Raw genomic sequence first — 17,245 nt, forward strand, 5'->3', positions numbered from 1 at the left:
GCTAATATCCAAGGGGGGGTTATCAAACACTTTAAAAATAATTTGCAATGGCCTTATTCAGGTAATTAGGAAAAAATCTAGTAAATTTCTTGCTTACATTCATTCAGAGTTCAGATATAATTTTGGTTATTTATCATCTTTTCGTATAATTCATAAGAGAGTAAAAGGTCAAACAGGATATATAAGGCCAGCTTTCTGCTAGGAGTTTAGTCTGTAATGCTAGTAAAGTCTATTCTGATACCTATTTGTTTATTTTCATAAACGTTTGGGAGCTGCAATTCGCCAAAATAAACAACACAATCTTATGCTATTTATGCAAAACGAAAATGGCAATTGATTGATTGCAAAAATATGGATTTTAATACCTTTAGAAAATACGTTTTTGTGCCAGTCAAAAGACTGTTCTGTCGGCGTATTAGGTCGTATGAATAAAAGACTTTGCTTTACTTCGCCCATACGATTTACACGGAATAAGCAAAGCAAACTGTTTTATTCACACGGCCTATTAATAATATTTGAACTACCTTTATTCCGTAAATGCTATATGGATTAGAGAAGAGGTTTGTTTTTGAGAATATTGCTAATTTCCCATCTTTTCGCACGCGATGAATTATAACCGTCCCTTTATTTTGTCAAGTTAGCTTAGGTTTTTATTAGAAGTCTTCGATATTGCAAGGTCTTAAGTCTTGAATCTTAAAAAAAAATTCCAAAAAAAAATTTCCCGGTTTTGTCAGTTTTTCCATTTTTTCAGCCCAAAATTAAACATGTGGCTGACAAATTCGGAACATTACTGTACTTATAATTTACATACAGCCAAGCAGATTCTTTTTGCGACGATTTCAAGCTGTCAAAAAAGTGAGCAGCGCCTTTTGTTACCAAAGAAACGGGTAGTTCGATACGACGATATTTACGTTGAAAATCAGATAAAACTAAAAGATGGAAGACTAGAAGAATTAAGGTAGAATACTGATGCACACAGCATGTCTGGTGTCGGCCTTGATATGGGTTTGATTATTGATCGCAATACAGAACGATTTGTGAGCAGCTACCTTGCGCTAGTTTGGCTGCCGTGGATTGTTTGTCATTCCGGTTCGGTGCATTCCTTACTTGGCGTCTACACATGTACCCTAGAGCGTGCCATTGTGTTTTGCACACTATTGCTCTGGTTTTGTTCGGGTCTTTAGTGCCACGTTTCCTCTACAATCCTTCCGTTTGACAGTCTGATACTCCTTGAACGTTTCAATGACTTGAGATACGATCGAATGTTTGATCCCGATTTTGATAAAACTCTGCCGATGTAAATAACACACTCAACTATTTGTATGTATGTATGTAGGTGTACCACCATCACTTCAAGGATATACCTATGTATGCAAGAAGAATGACTGTAGAATCGAAATTGTTCACCGAGCAGCTTTCACGTTGGTATTCAGCCGAGAGCACCACTAACAGTTTGGTAATAGTACCGACTAGCAAAGCAGCCGCGGAACAGCGAGCAGGCCGAGCCGGAAGGATTCGCAGCGGAAAAGTCTGCCGTCTCTATACCGAAGAAGAGTGGGACAAACTACCCGATTATACTCCACCGGAAATGCGCCGAACCGATCTCTGCAGCACGATTTTATTTCTAAAAGCATTGGGAATTGATAACATCTTGCGGTTCACGTTTCCTTCACCACCACCGGCTAAGAATCTGCTGGCTTCACTGGAGACTTTGTTCGCTCTGGATGCACTCGACTCCGATGGAAACTTAACGTCCCCGGTTGGTTATTTCCTAGCAGAAATGCCTATAAATCCGATGTTGGCTAAAATGCTGTACAACGCCGGCGAGATGGGATGCTCAGAGGAAATTCTTATTATAATAGCCATGCTGCAAGTTCAATCAGTTTTCTCAAAACCAGTGAGCGGCCAGGCGTCCATACGAGCCCGTATTGCGAAGCGTAATTTTTTGATTTATCGTAATTTGAAACGCGCACATGAAATCAAAACACAACTTTGCAGCATGCTGGAACGAGAATTAAACATACCACTGCTTTCTTGTGGTGACAATGTGGAAACTATATGCCGCTGCATTGTGTCGGGATTTTTTCCATACGCTGCTTATTTGCATCATTCTGGGGTTTACAAAACGGTACGAGGTGACACAGAGCTTTCGATTCATCCACTTTCGGCATTGTATACCGTAGAACAGCCACAATGGGTTGTATTTTGTGAACTTTTGCTTATTACCAAATTGTTTATAAAGGTACCGTTATTAAACAAGAGTGGCTCACAGAACTGGCACCTCACTAGTACCATAAAGTTACGGTCATAAGAGATATTTTCTAAGCCTTAATATACTTGGAGTTTTAAAGCCAAATAATTTCTTGTATTTTAATTTGATGACCAGTTTGGATCGTGGAAGTTTCGAACGTAAACATTTATTTCAAATTAAGCTTAAGTTTTATTGCTTTTCCACTGTTAAAACCTTAACAATATCTCTCAGCACTTGTGACGTGGTACAATCTGGTAGTTCATTCACACATGCCTTTCCCGTACACCCCAATCCACCAACACGTGGATCGATCGGTAACGTCTCCAAGTGGGGCACTTTTGCCAGTTCTGCCAACGCTAATCCACCTCCCGAAGAGAATATATTCGTACATTCGGCACAATTGGGACACACAAAGCCGCTCATATTCTCTACAATCCCAATGATCGGTATCCCAGTTTCTTACAGAAAGTTACCTCCTTTCGGACGTCTTCCAAGGCCATTTCCTGAGGCGTTGTCACAATCTGCGTTTACTCCCTTCAAGTTTTCCATGACGGTGATGTGTTCGTCCGAAGTGCCCGGAGGAGTATCGGTAATGAGATAATCCAACTCATCCCAAGCGACGTCCTCTAAAAACTGTTTGATCATTGCAGTCTTCTTGGGTCCTTGCCAAATAACAGCTTCGGTTCGGCTCTTCAATAGAAAACCAATCGACATAACGGCCAGTTTCTTTTCGGCACTGGTATAAACTGGTACCCATCCTTCTTCGCATTGGTGAACATCGTGATCCTCTAGTCCTAGCAAGAATGGAACGCTGGGACCGCACAGATCAATGTCTAATAAGCCAACCAAAACGAAAGTGTTGATTAAAAACCATGATTATATTTTGCCAATTCAAATGACTCACCTTTTAACCGGATTCCGATAAGGTTAACGCGATCTGCAAAATTAAACAATGTTTACATTGTTACACTCGAACAACAAACAATCATGGATGTTTCCATAGTAACTCCGTCAGGGCGAACACGACGCTCCTCCAATGAATGTCAAAAGATTGTGCCCACTTGTGCTCAATATCCGCCATTATCGCTCGTGGAAAGCTGGATGAGAAGAACAATGAGCAGGTTGCTGAGCAATCGCGATCAGTAAAAAAGAGAAAAGTTCAAACAAAACGGAGCAACATAAATCGCGACTGAGTAAAGTGTGAATTTTTCTCTTCTCTTTTTTTATTCTGAGGAGGAATCATCCCTGGTCGCAGTGGTGAGTCCACACATGAAAAAAAACCCCAAATGCCAAATTTGGCTCCATTTACTTGATTAGTTTTCGAGTTTAGAGGAAATTTGTGTATCATTTGTATGGGAGCCCCCCTCTTAGAAAAGGAAGGGGTCTCAGTACACCATAAAAAAAATAAATTGTTGCCTTCTAGAACCCCCAAACGCCAAATTTGGTTCCATTTTCTTGATTAGTTTTTGAGTTTTGAGGAATTTTGTGTTTCATTTGTATAGGAGCCCCCCCTCTTACACCCTCTCTAAAACTGCTCTCTCACACCTCTATAAAATTGCTGGTCATTTTTTCTATCCAATGACATATAAATTGTTCAGTTTCGTTCAGTATTTAGAAGTTATAACCGTTTGAAATCTTTCATTCAAACGTTACACTTCTATTTTCGTTTTCACAAAGTGCTACCCAGTCCCAGTATAGTAAACAAAGACGTAGTCCTACGTCAAAATAAAATTCGGTTTTTCCGACTTTCCAGAGTAGGGTCCCCCCTTAATCAGTGTCTGATTCAGCTGGCTTTATTTTCAAATTCTGCTTATACACTCAACAAAGAAACTTTAGTAGTAGAAACTTTGCCAATTGTTGCTCACCATCCAATTGTTGCCCACTTCTTGGTTTTCGAATAATATCTGAGAATATAAATATTATCCCAACTAGGGATGCTTTACCGGTTTTACCGAAACCGGTTTTACCGGTATAACCGGGCTATTTTCCAATACCGAATTACCGGTTTCTCCACGATCAAAAACCGGTATTTTCGGTATTTTATGCAAGATCAACTCAAAAAGTGGAACAACTCAAAAAGCCTGAATCGCTGGTAAAACTAGGCTAACTTAGTTTCCTGATTGAAGGATATACAAACTCAAAATCTACAAAATCAACAAACTAACTCAATTATGTCATTCTTTCAGAGGGAAACCCCGAAAAGCCTCACCGCTGCTAGTATAGAGCCGGAGTGCCTCGTACTTTTTAAGCGGCCGGCTCCATTCAACTCGGTTCACTTCATGGACCGCTCGTCGCTAATTTCCTAGGCGCCTTAGAAGTCATAAGTCGCTTTTGATCTGGTCAAGCCATCTTGCTCGTCGATCCCACCGGGTGCCGGTAAGGTTGTTGAAGAGAATACTTTTGTCGCACTGTTGTCGCATTTGTCATTCGGCATCCTTGCGACATGTCGAATCAACCGTAACTTATTGACTTTAGCCAGATGTACGATAGCATTCTTTCCAAAAAGTGCATGTAGCTCGTGATTCAAAAAACGTTTCCGCCAATCGCCGTTTTCAGTTAGTACTCCGCCAAATATCATCCGCAGCATCTTCCGGTCGAACACGACAAGGGCGCGTATTTCCACTGTGAGCGACGTCATAACTTCAAGTTTGTAAAGTACTACGGGTTAAATAAGGGTTTTGTGCATTGTCAGCTTCGTACGGCGTATGCTTCTTGATCGTAGCGTCCCTGCTTGAAAGTGCCAATTAATTAAGAATATTGCGCAACAAAAGAAATGTGCGATATACAGTAAAGCTGTTCAGAAAACCTTGAAAATTAACGGAGTACTCTATAGAGAAATGTCAGAACACACCACGGAAGAGGAATTCGTTCGTTTACTATTACAAACTGGAATATAAATAACTTTTTGATTAGTTAGAATTACCTGTTGGCAGGGCTGAGCCAATGCTACGAGCTCCAAATACGCTTTACTTAAACGATGAGGAATTTATGAAGAAAGACGAAAGTGCTAGAACCAGTCTTGACTGCTGTCAAATTGCTGTACCTGCCGAAACAATCGCAACAATTAACCACACTATTCGTGATTTAATATCAAATGACTTTGAAATATTTCTAAAGGCTTCAAAGATATTTCGATAATAAAATTCTGCAAGGTTTTATTAAAAGGCAATGGAATAAATATAGAAACCGAGCAGGTAGAGGAACCAAATCACTTGAGCGTTCAGTATTAATTTATCATAAATGTCAGTATTTAAGCCGCTTATTGAAAGTTCTTGAACAAGGGTTTTCGTATGCCACATATTTAATAAACCACTGGGAATTGTACTTTCTTTTTCCGTGGACGCCGAATTAAGATTCTCTGCCTCCGAAAGTTTCTTCATTAAGATTTGTTCCCGATGACATGATAACTTCTCTTTGCGTTCTCAACCCTCTAACGGGCAACATCGTAAAAACGATGCTATCAAGCTAATGACTGTTTTATCATGAAAGTACACTCAAAAGAACCTTAAGTGCTGATTTTCATGCAAATATAATTATCTGCAGGAGCGCCCGGTTAGAAAAAGTTCAATTTCTCTTTTTCGTTTTTCATGACTAACGCTCTACCAAGATATTTTTTCAATTCAAATACATTACAAAATTGATATAAAGCATGAAATTTACTCATAGAAAAATTTTAAGGGCATTCATTTTGTTCTAGATGTGCTTTTTCATCAAAAGTAAAAAAGGAAATATTCGCGCATTAATTATTTTCTAAATTTTTCGGAATTTTTGTTTTTGAAAAATGATAACTTTTGAATGCATTCTCAGAATGTTGTGATATTAATATCAAAATGTCAAGAATTCTGTTCTGAACACATTTTGCATATTGTCGAATCAAAACAAATTTCGTGTGCGGCTCTGGAGCTGCAAAAGCGAAGGCCGTCTCCAGACGGCCTTACCCGTTAGAGGGTTAAATATTATTTTTTTAAATGATGCCTAATTATGCCGAAAGGAACCATTGATACCATTACCATTGATTATGGAGAGATTTTCTTCAAATCATATAATTTTTAAATGTAGCTTTCAAGTATTAACTTTTACCGGTTTTACCGGTATTGCATTTATCAATACCGAAAAACCGGTTTTCGAAATACCCCCCGGTATTGGCATCTCTAATCCCTGCACTCCAAACGGACAAAACACAAATATATATCATTACCTTTAAATATGTGTAAACATGATTGTTAGTAAACAAATATTTGGCATAAAAAAGCACCTCATAAAATCCGACTCTTAGTAGAGCCAAGATACACCGAAAGCTTACAGTTTGGTTTAAGAAATCACTCATCAAATTTCAAGCTCTTAGATCTCAACAAAAAGCAAATTTTCCTCAAAATACTTTCTATTCCTTTCAAAATACCTGCATTCACAATATTGAATTAAATATATAAGTGTATGTTGCAATTTTTGTATTCTAATGCATATTGGTTAATAATTGGAAAAAAATTAGGAATTTGTCCATTTCCTGCACACCATCTGAAAATGCCGCTAACCTAATTCATATGTGATCCAACTCTTATTGAAATTTTACTACTATTTGGATGTCTGATTAAAGCTGTTGGTATTGCTATTCATTTCTCTTAAGACCAAATCTACAAAAACCTAACGATATTACCGGCTAGTAACAATTTTCGTGAACAGGAAATAATTTTCATATCCGTAGTCCAAAAAACTTTGCTTTTGACAAAACAAAATCTCAACCAAAAAAGTATACTGCGTTTGAATTTGAAAACAGAAAGACACCGGAAAATAAAATTATATTAATTAATTTTAATGAATAGGGGAGAGACGTCTACAGTGAGACACTTTTTTCCAAAAATTTTAAAATTTTTTTGGTGATAGTTACCAACGAGGTCTTCAATCCATTTGAAAGGTATATCCTTCTAGTTGTCTAAAAAAATGTTTCAGCCCATTTGGTTAGAAGATATAATAGTTACAAACGCAAATGTGAAGGTGTCTTTTTGGCTCACTGTTCCCCAGTAGGTGGGAAGAGTGAGACAACGAGTATTGAATACTGAGACACATATTAGAATTAAACTTAAACCATATTTTTTGGTAACAAAGAATAGTTTAGAAGTCGTACTGTTTATTTTGTGCATAAAGGATACATTATTGTTGTGCAGTATTGAAAATTCCGATTTTTCTCACATCTACATTTATATTCATATAAAGGTCAAATCCTGGTTATCTGACCTTCAACTTACACTTCAGAACTCATTTACAATCAATTTATATGGATTGGTTTACAATTCAACTCAAAAAATTCAACTCAAAAAATTTGTAAAAGCCATGGTGTACCGTTACGAAATAGAATTAAGAATATTTCTTATCTCTTTTAGTTTTTCGAGTAATCAAGTATATAGTTTTATTCTGTTTGGTATTCATGTTTGGATGAAGGCTTTAGAACAAGCTAGGGCCTAAAAACTATTAATAGAGCAGAAATATATAATTGAATCATTGATAATCGAAAAACGGCTTTTCTGCAATGGCAGGGTGTCGATTTCCTGGAAAAACCTGGAAAATCAGGGAATATCAGGGAATTCATTTTTGGATCAAAGAAATCAGGGAATATCAGGGAATTTCGAAATTCAATCAGGGAAATTTTGTTTACCCGGCAATATTGTTGATCAACTTTGGAATCAAATCAATTTTCGTGTAAAATGTCTAGTGGCGATTCGATTATCTTTCAGTTTGCCGTAAATGAGATGACAATTGTCACCTAGGTGACACACTTTGTCACCTAGGTGACTCGCTTTGTCACCTAGGTTACACGGTTTGTCACTTAGGTGGCACGGGGTTGTTACCTAGGTGACACGGTTGACACGGTCACGGCGAGTGACAATTGTCGTATTGAGTCACGTGACTCGCAGAATGAGGGTGATTGTCTTCCCCACGTCTTCGCCCCCCTTCCCTACTTACGTCTTATTCATTTTCGTCATGCTGTTCTGCGATTCGTTGATCAAGCTTTTTGGTGTACTCCACTGCAACGTGGAGTGGATCTGCGTGGATCTTACGACGAGATATTGGTCAAAGTCGCTAAGAAAAGACTGTATATTGTGACTTCCAAAAAGTATTGACCGTTAAACAGGATCGATCTGGGAGCTAGAGTCTTTAATTTTCAAGTCGTGCGCACTCCATAAATCCTTTCGAACCTGTCATAGAATTCGTCCCTAGCAAAGCAAAGCAAAGTCTTGAGCATTAACCGTCACTAGACATTGTCCTTCTTTATCGACAGACTTCGCTGCCGGCTGTTAGAGTACAGGAAAATTACGGGGTCAGTGCAACCATCCTACTGATTCTATCTAATAAAAACCGGCTAGCCGAGATTCGAACACAACTGGCTTGCTAGATCAGCATCGTACCTCGAAGCTAACTGGGCGATTCAATTCGTTTCTAGTATCATCGAATTTATGATTGTGACTATACGTTGATTAAGCTGTAGTTGAAGAATAGGCCTTAATTCTCAACACCCATATACGGTCATCGGACCGAACGGCCGGCCACCGAACTACCTTCGAGTCATTGTTGCTCTCAAGCCTCGATAGTTGCAATCCGAAATCATGACACACAGCTTTAGTCTTATAGTCTTAACTTCGCATACTGTCCACCATTGAGGGTTAAAATATTTGCCATTTGGACATTTTCTACCAATATATCTAGCTAAAGTTTTGCCGTACCTCGAAGCCAGCAAAACGTACATTTTTGTACCAAAAATCCTTGAGGAATCATCTCCTTAACCCCGTATTTTTTGCAGCAAAGCTGAAACTTCCAGGAAAGTTTTGTTTTAGTTTAACTGAAAACCCGCAGACATGTGTCCACCTTCCAGCGGCAAAGTTACTAGTTTGAGCTGACTGAAAATTAGCAAGATTTGTTATGTTTACACGGCTGTAATTTTGTTGTATGTAACATCTAAGCTTTGTGCAAAAACAGGTCGATTAGATTATTTCTCAATCTTTGTTTCTTTGGATTCAAGTTGATACCTCAAACATAACTGTCCCTAGACTCGATAGAAGAGGGCGTTTTCGAAACGCTGGTAAGAAATAGATTAAGAATCTTTGATATGTGTTCTTAAATCATGAAGAAATCTAGCTTTAGTTTTCAGCAGCTCGCATAAGCCATGCTAAAGGGTTAAAAACTTAAGCCAGAAATCGCCCAAATAAGCTTGACATTCGAGTTTTGAGGGTCAGGGAAAAATATTTGAAGCATCAGGGAAAATCAGGGAAAGTCAGGGAATTTTATTTTTGGATTTGAGTCGACACCCTGAATGGTGTTGCGTTACGAAATGTTACTTGTTATACCTACCTAAATAACAATCCAAATCAAAAAGTAAATACCACGTCAGAAAGTACATATAATAAGCATAAATTTACACCTATTTAAAGACCTAGTTACGAACGAAATTTTCGAAAGCAGGAGCAAAATATCAATGAAAGTCGGCTCCTCGTGGTGTCGCGTTACGCTGGCATGTGTCAAAAGTGCACCCCAATATAGAAATCAAAGACGTAGTTCTACGTCAAAACTCCAGACAGTCAGTTTCTCCCGTTTTGCATGTGTGCCTTAATTATTAAACCGCAATTCAAGCAAAAGTGATCCATAATTTAAAATAATGTATAATAATGGAATTGATACTTATCAATAATACATACACTGCATTGAAAGTCAAGTTACAAAAACTGATCTGTCGAGAGTCAACCATCAGCTGCTGCACGAAATGCGTTCTCAGACAGGGATAAACCAACCCAAGTTTCAGCTGCATGGGTGACAAAATGAATAGACAAAAATCCTCATAAACGAAATTCTCCTCTCTTTATGATACCAATGGAAAAGTGAAACCGGACAGTATTTCTAGGAAATAAAAGCGAATAAATGAAGCAAAACAGAAAAAATCAATTCATCAAAAGATGGAAAGGAAAGGTCGACTTAAAATAAAAGGATCATCTGACTTATGGCCATGAGTTCTTTAAACTGTAGGTACAAAGTATCGAAAAAAAATCAATTTCTCCTATCTCAGAGGGTCCATGCGTGTCTAAAACTTTTTCATGTACTCTTTTCTTTTTCTTCATAAGGCAGCTTTTGTCGGCGGGTCAAATTGGAAATCTATTTTTACTTTCTTACTTCACTTTGCTTTAAACCATTTATATCTTACACCTCATATAATACATACTTCATTATTCGGCACAAAGAATGGGCGACGGATTCGGCAGCAACAATACTTCCAACAAATTTTCTTTCATAACTCATAGCTGCGAAACATTTTTTTTTGTTTATAATCACTTTAACCAGCTTGGGTCATTCGTGACTTCTGCGGGGTTGAGATTTGAACCCGGGCCCTCGGCGTGAATGCTAACCAGTACGCCGGGATTGACCCCTTGCGAAACATTTTATGCGAAACGTCCAATTACCGTGAACGTACCATATTCTGCGCAGTTAAGACATTTTTATGATTCTTCCGCTATTCTAAGTATTCTAGATTTAAATTAATAACGTGGATAGCAGCAACGTGTAGTGCTACGATTTATAATATCTGGTAAAAAAAACATGGGAATTAAAAGTCGACCAACAATTGAGTATATTTTTCGTTTTGTAAACTTATCCACGGTGCCTAATTCTGCGCACTTTCTTGCCCATGTTCCTAATTCTGCGCATGTTTGCTCCTAACTCTGCGCACCCAAAAAGTGAAAATAAATACTCCTGCCATGCTGTTTATGTCTTTATACACTGAAAGCACACGAAAAAATCCGGCATTAGCCATTACTATCATTAAATCCATGATCCGGCCTTCTTGTGCTGTCCGGGTTGCAAAGGAATATTGCTATCATTTTGATTGCTTCATTTTAAATATTTTATTCTCGATAACGTGAAGGGGGAATTGATTCGGGTTTTCTGCATACTGAACATTACACTTTAGACTAATACTAAAAATTGTGTTTTCTTATAGAAACCGCTTCCCCACTCTGACATTAAAAAATAGAAGACATGGTTTCATGAATTGGCGCTCGTAGGTTCGGACCCCGAGACACAGCACAGGATTCCAATCAATGCAAGTTAAAGATTATACTTGAATGTTCATGCCTCTATACCTCAGCCATTTGGGTGAGGTTGCATATTCTTTCGCGATTTCTTCGTAGGATACATTACTGCGCAGAATTTGGAACATGAATAAAAAATCTGTGCCTAAATCTGCGCATTATTGCATCGCATTTTTCTAAGGAAAGCAATGCATGCAATCACTCTTTTTGTCTAAAACATGACTAAAACTATTTATTCTTTGTAATTATGCTGGGTAATTTGATCATTGCAAAGAATTTCGATCATAAATTTGTTAATTTTCTAGTAGGACAATTTTAGCGTTAGTGCTAACGACGATGTTTTCTGTCATATAAAATACTTTCAGTTTTACGTTAAATTATTTCGCTCTCAAATATTATGACCCGTTTGTAAAAAATGGCATAATATTCAACAGACATTTATAAAAAAATAACGCAATAAGCATAGTTATGCACAATGTTAAAAAATACTTATATAAAGAAAACTGCGCAGAATTAGGAGCTGCGCAGAATTAGGGGCGGTCACGGTATATAAGAAAATGAGTTTGTGTGTGCTGGAAAAACTCTTTTTTCCAGAAAGAATATGAATTTCACTGAAATAAAAATTCATTGATAAACCAAACCGTTGAGTTTCGATGTTGCTCTAGGGTGATTTATGTATTTTGGACAGGCGTTACGCGTACGCTATTTTGAACATTTACGGCAAAATCAAATGGAAATGTCCAAAATAGCGTACGCGTTAAGCCTGTCCAAAATACATAAATCACCCTATATTCGTTTCGAAAAATTCATAGTGCGTTACAAAGAAGTCAGCGCTGAATAACATTTTCAGTTCCGTTGTAGTGACTATGAATATCAGTATTAGCGCCTTGCACTGAATAGGTACACTGAGAAAACTTTTCGAATAGTTTCTATGTGTTTCACACATAGATTTTTTCCATATGCCCAGTAAATGAACTTTATGTGCCAAACAGTTACCAAACATAATTTCAAAAGCGAATCGTAATCGGAGTTTTATTATACGCATGGCTAAAGATTTCCGTGACCCATATTGTTTGCGTGCTCTTTACTATTCGCTAGTACGCTCCGTTCTCGAGACGGCTTCTATTGTATGGAGTCCTTTCACTAATATTTGGTCCACAAGAATCGAAGCAGTGCAACGGAGATTTATCAGATATGCAATAAGACATCTCCCGTGGTTGGTCCATCAAAATCTCCCACTCCTACTGAATGTCGAAATTTTAAGCAAAAGGAGAAACGTTTCCAGAGCCGTCTTCGTAACCCAACTTTTGAAATGGGAGATCGATGCTCCTGAACTTCTTGGTATGATCGATGTAAATGTTATGCCACGGCCACTTAGATCCCGAGAATTTCTTCGACCAGCCTTTCATCGCACACATTATGGAAAACACGAACCAATCCAGGCGATGTGCCGCTTATTTAATGATGTATATCAACAATTTGACTTCTCCATATCGACGAATATATTTAAGAATAGAATTAGGAAAAATGATTATTTATGATTATAACTATTTATGTAACCTATGTTGTACTGTGAATGAAAAGATGATGGGTTTTTGTGCCGGTTTGAGAATAACGTCAATGTTGTCATCTTAAATCGGCTTTTCCCATACCTACACTTCAAGAAGACTCTGTCAGTTGAAGTTAAATAGAAAAATAAAATAAAATAAAATAAAATAAAAAAAAATAAAAAGTTTATGTGTTTTTAAAATTTACATTTAAAATTTGCACATACTATTCATATGCATATAATTTTCATGTGTACTTCTGGGCGGATTGTGTTTATATATGGCACATAATAATCATAAGGATTTTCATATGGAAATTTTCCATTAGTTATGTGCGGATTATTTTGAGTGTATTTATATTCTAGTGGATTGGGACGCCACAAATTGCAGTGCGTTTTGTAATGACAATTTACTTCAAAACTGAGATAGCTGTTTTCGCGGTATGCGTTGAAAACTAACGTTTAGGGTGATTGATGTATTTTGGACAGGCGTTACGCGTACGCTATTTTGGACATTTACGGCAAAATCAAACGGAACTCTCCAAAATAGCGTACGCGTAACCCCTGTCCAAAATACATAAATCACCCTATCATAAAAACAACGCTTAGTGGAAATACCTCAAGATGTAACTGACATTTTTGGTACTGAGTATCACTTGTCTTTTCGAATTTGTTGATACTGTTTCTTTTTGACGTAGAACTATGTCTTACCGCAGGGTGTCAATCCAAAATTGTTGAAATGAATTACCGCACCAATTTGTCGTTCAGTGTAGCAGGGAAACTGTTATACGGTTCCAGCAGAATGCCGGCTGTCATCATAACGTCAGCTGTCAGACGACGCCAGCTGTCAGAACGACTCCAGCTGTCAGACGACGCCAGCTGTCAGAACGACTCCAGCTGTCAGACGACGCCAGCTGTCATAAACAACTCACTATTGTAGGATCATGTGTTTATAGAATAATAAGTATTGTTTCTCATATCAATCGTTATTATAATGTAACCAAGTTTCATGACCTCGATACATGTTACCAATAAAATTTACCTATTACTCAGGCTAGATAAATAGAGTATTTCTATTAATCTACCCAGGTCCAACAGGTTATAGGCCCAGCCAACCTCAAGATCATCTAGTGGAGACTAGAGTTTTTGTGGATTAGGGTTACTAATCCTAGGAAGAAATTCCTTTATTTGAAAAGCTAACCAGTAGTCAGCTGGTAGAGCAGACACAGTAGGTAACTGGCAGTCCACGAATCCAGTAGTAAACTGGGAATCCACACACCCAGTCGTTAACTGGAGATACCAGCGCACCTAGCGGCAACTGACGGAAAAGCAGCCAACCGGTGAAAGAGGTTCAATCTGGATAGTTCCCGTGCTCAATTTACTTGCGGGACTTCAGGTTTTTTGACCCTGGTGCAATACTGTTGCTGAACGTGATATTTACGGTGGTTAACCGGATGGTTCCCGAATTCATTTTACTTGCGGGACGTCACATCTTTTGATTCGACTGTAGCAAAACTGCAGAACGTGACATTGTCGGTAGTTAACCGGATGGTTCCCGAGTTCGATTTACTCGTGGGACATCGGACACTTTGGACGTGATATTTTCGGAGGTTAACCGGATAATTCCTGAGTACGATTTACTCGTGGGACATCTGACACTTTGGACGTGATATTTTCGGTGGTTAACCGGATGATTCCTGAGCTCACTTTACTCGCGGGACGTCAGACCCTTTGATCCTGTTGCAGCAAAACTGCTGAACGTGTATTTTCGGTGGTTAATCGAATGGTTCCAGAGTATAATTTACTTACGGGACTTTACATCTTTTGATCCGATTGCAGCAATACTACTGTACGTTATACTTTCGGTGGTTAACCCGGTAATTCTCTGCATACTTCGATTCTGCCAACATGGCGGATAGGAACAACGGCGGCAGCGGTCGACGGAACGGTGGCTACGAGAGGGGCACTCTCGAGTTCACATTGCCGTTGACTGCAGTACGAGGCTTCGATCGGGTAACAATCTTCGATGGCAAACGAGCCACCTTTCCAGCATGGAAGTGGCGTGTGGAGCATCGTCTGGCAAAAATGCAGCTGATACACACACTGCTGCGTACACCGATGGAGGAAACGTTCTATAAACCAGTAGAGGGAGCTACTCCTGAGCAGGAGGCAGCAAGAAAGAAAAAGCTGCAGAAGCGATTATTCGAAGACATTGAAGCCATGGATGAAATTATTATGCTGATCAACAACGAAGTGTTGAACAAGGTCATCGGTCTGGAATATGCAAAGGAAGTCATGGACGTTCTTGTAAAGACGTACCAGAAATCCGGTACTGCCGCAGTAGTAAATATGCGAGACCGTCTCTTTGGTATAAAGCATAAGAACTTACAAACACTTGAAAAGATATTTGAAGAGTACGATTTAGTGCTAAGGGAGCTGGATTGTATGGGTGCCAATATCTCGCATGCAGAGAAGGTGCATGCCCTGCTAATTGCTATACCGACGAAGTACAAATTTATCAAGGGGTCACTAATGATTCAATCTCATGAAGAGCTCTGTAAGAAAACAATCGCCGAAATAAAGCAGGTATTCGTGGACGCAGAAGTTGATGAACCCGAAGAAGAGAAAAGTCACAACTTTGCATTGAAAGCTAAGAAGTTAACCAGCAGATGTTTTGTATGCAATGAAATTGGACACTATAAGAGTAATTGTCCACTGTTGCAAAGGTACAATGAAAAAGAAATACGATTTCAGAGCAAGACAGAAACCAAGAGAGCATACGTGATGAGAAATGACAGAAACATCAATAGAGGTAGCAAAATAATCAGAGCCATAGCAGATTCAGGAGCATGCGACCACAGAGCGAATGACAAGTCGCTGGCGGAAGAAGAGGAGTTGCGTAAACCAATCAAGGAAACAACTGCAAAAGTTAATGGAAACCTTCGGGCTACGAAGCGTGCTTCACTTTCGATAATTAAATTGAGTGAAGATAATAAAAGGGTTACTTTTACGAACGAAAAGGTCATTTTCGAGAACGAAGTTGATACTTCGGGGAAGTTTGTCAATGGATTGAACAAACAAGAAATCTGCTCAGCATTGGATAGAAATCAAGTGAGTCTTAATACTTGGCATAAAAGACTAGCGCACTTGACAAATCCGGGAATAGAGATGCTAATCACGAAGGGAATGGCTGAGGATATCAGCTGCACTTCAGAAGTGATAGAGATAGCAAATGAATGTAATGGTTGTTTGGCGGGGAAGCGGGTAGCTTTCGAATTTCAAAGCATGAAAAAGCCAAAATCAAAGCAACCATTAGAATTGGTAAAATTCAGATATTTGCGGCAGCATAGAGCAGTAAACCTGACACTGTTATCGTTGTCTAATGAACGATTGTCGGAGGAAACCAAAAAGAAGGCAATGGTTGAGGGTATCAACTACACTTCAGGAGTATATACAGTGAATGTATTTTTGATAAGGAAGCGGGCAGCTTTCAGATTTCAAAACTTGAGAAAGCCAAGATTAAGACGATTGTTAGAATTGGTCAAATTCAGACGTTTATGGAAGCATGGAGCAGTAAACGTACGATTGTCGGAGAAAACGAAAGGGAAGAAGGAAATGGTTGAGGGTATCAACTATACTTCAGTGAGAGATACAGCAGATCTACGTTTGGTAGGGAAGCAGGCAGCTTTCAAATTCCAAAGGCTGAGAAAGCTAAGATCGAAACGATCATTAGAATTGGCAAAATTTAGATGTTTACGGAAGTATGGCGCAGTAAACATGCGACAACTGTCAGCTTACAAACAATTGTCGATGAAAATGAAGAAAATCGATGTTCAAAAGAGGAAACGAATGGTTGAGGGAATCAACTGTACGTCAACAATAAATGCAGCAAATAAATGTAAGGGTTGTTTGGCAGGGAAGCATGCAGCTTTTAAATTTCATTTTTGGAAACAGCCAAGACGAAACCGAATATTAGTATTACTGCATTTAAACATTTGTGGAAGCATAGAGCAGAAAACAAACGATGGTTATCGTTGTTTTGACACCTTTAGAGATGACTACATGCACTTTGTCAGGTTCGATAATGTTGGGGAAGTCGAGAATTATGATCTTCGAAATGATCATATAGAGCTACAATCATTACGACGAAGAAAGAGAGATAAAAGACGACGGTTCTGGTATCAAGAATATACAGCCACTATGACTAAAGAGGGGATACCTCAAAACATAGAGGAACTGAAGAAACTCGAAGACCGGCAAGAATGGAAGCGTGCTATTCAAGAAGAAATAGATTCGCTACATCAAGATAACATCTGGACAGTGGTCAACTGTGTTCCAAAAGGTGTAAAGACTGTCTATTCAAAATGGACATTCTCGGAT

The 17,245-nt window shown here is 38.6% G+C and overlaps 2 pseudogenes; one reads left to right on the plus strand and one right to left on the minus strand.

The window, feature by feature from the left end:
* Positions 1-1,381: 1,381 nt before the first annotated feature.
* LOC128745860 (probable ATP-dependent RNA helicase DHX35) lies at positions 1,382-2,325 on the plus strand (annotated as a pseudogene).
* A 115-nt stretch (positions 2,326-2,440) lies between these two features.
* On the minus strand, positions 2,441-3,091 carry LOC128745861 (cytosolic Fe-S cluster assembly factor NUBP2 homolog; annotated as a pseudogene).
* Positions 3,092-17,245: the final 14,154 nt, after the last annotated feature.

The sequence above is a fragment of the Sabethes cyaneus genome, chromosome 1, assembly GCF_943734655.1.
Source record: "Sabethes cyaneus chromosome 1, idSabCyanKW18_F2, whole genome shotgun sequence".
Classification (NCBI taxonomy): Eukaryota; Metazoa; Arthropoda; class Insecta; order Diptera; family Culicidae; genus Sabethes; species Sabethes cyaneus.